This window comes from Fulmarus glacialis, unplaced genomic scaffold (assembly GCF_000690835.1).
Source record: "Fulmarus glacialis isolate BGI_N327 unplaced genomic scaffold, ASM69083v1 scaffold24359, whole genome shotgun sequence".
Lineage (NCBI taxonomy): Eukaryota > Metazoa > Chordata > Aves > Procellariiformes > Procellariidae > Fulmarus > Fulmarus glacialis.
This window is the reverse complement of record NW_009231798.1, coordinates 9,750-10,307: the sequence shown is the minus strand read 5'-3', so window position 1 is coordinate 10,307 and position 558 is coordinate 9,750.

Genomic DNA, 558 nt, shown 5'->3' with positions numbered 1-558 from the left:
GCAGGGCCAGGCCAGGCCTAGGGCCCTGCCACCACAGGGGGCCCCCGCCGCCGTCCTCCCTGCCCGGCCTCCTCGCCCGTGAGGAGTGTGCTCTGGCTGCCCCCAAAATTGTCACGACAAGCAGCGTGGTGCACTGGCATCCATTTTTGGGAGCCCCGCCAGGCACCGCAGCTGGCCTGGCAGAGGTACAGTGGTGCTGGGACCTGCACCGGACTCCGATCACCTTCCTCCTCTAACGTATAGATATGTATATAGAGCAGCAGCCTGTAGGACGTGCCAAGGCACCTATGGAGAGGTTCAGCCTCCTGTTCCTGAGCAGGTGAATATGATTATGTGCATTTTATTGAGCAGGGAAATGAGGTGCAGGAGGAGGAGGAGGGCTGGCTGGGGGGTCAGAGGGTAACCTGGGGATCTCAGTCACCGTCGCTGTCTGTTCTGATCATTGAAGAGATCCTTCAGATTGCTTTGCTGGAGGCAAGCCCAGCCTCACAACATTAGGAAAAATTTCTTTACTGAAAGAGTGGTCAGGCCTTGGAACAGGCTGCCCAGGGAAGTGGG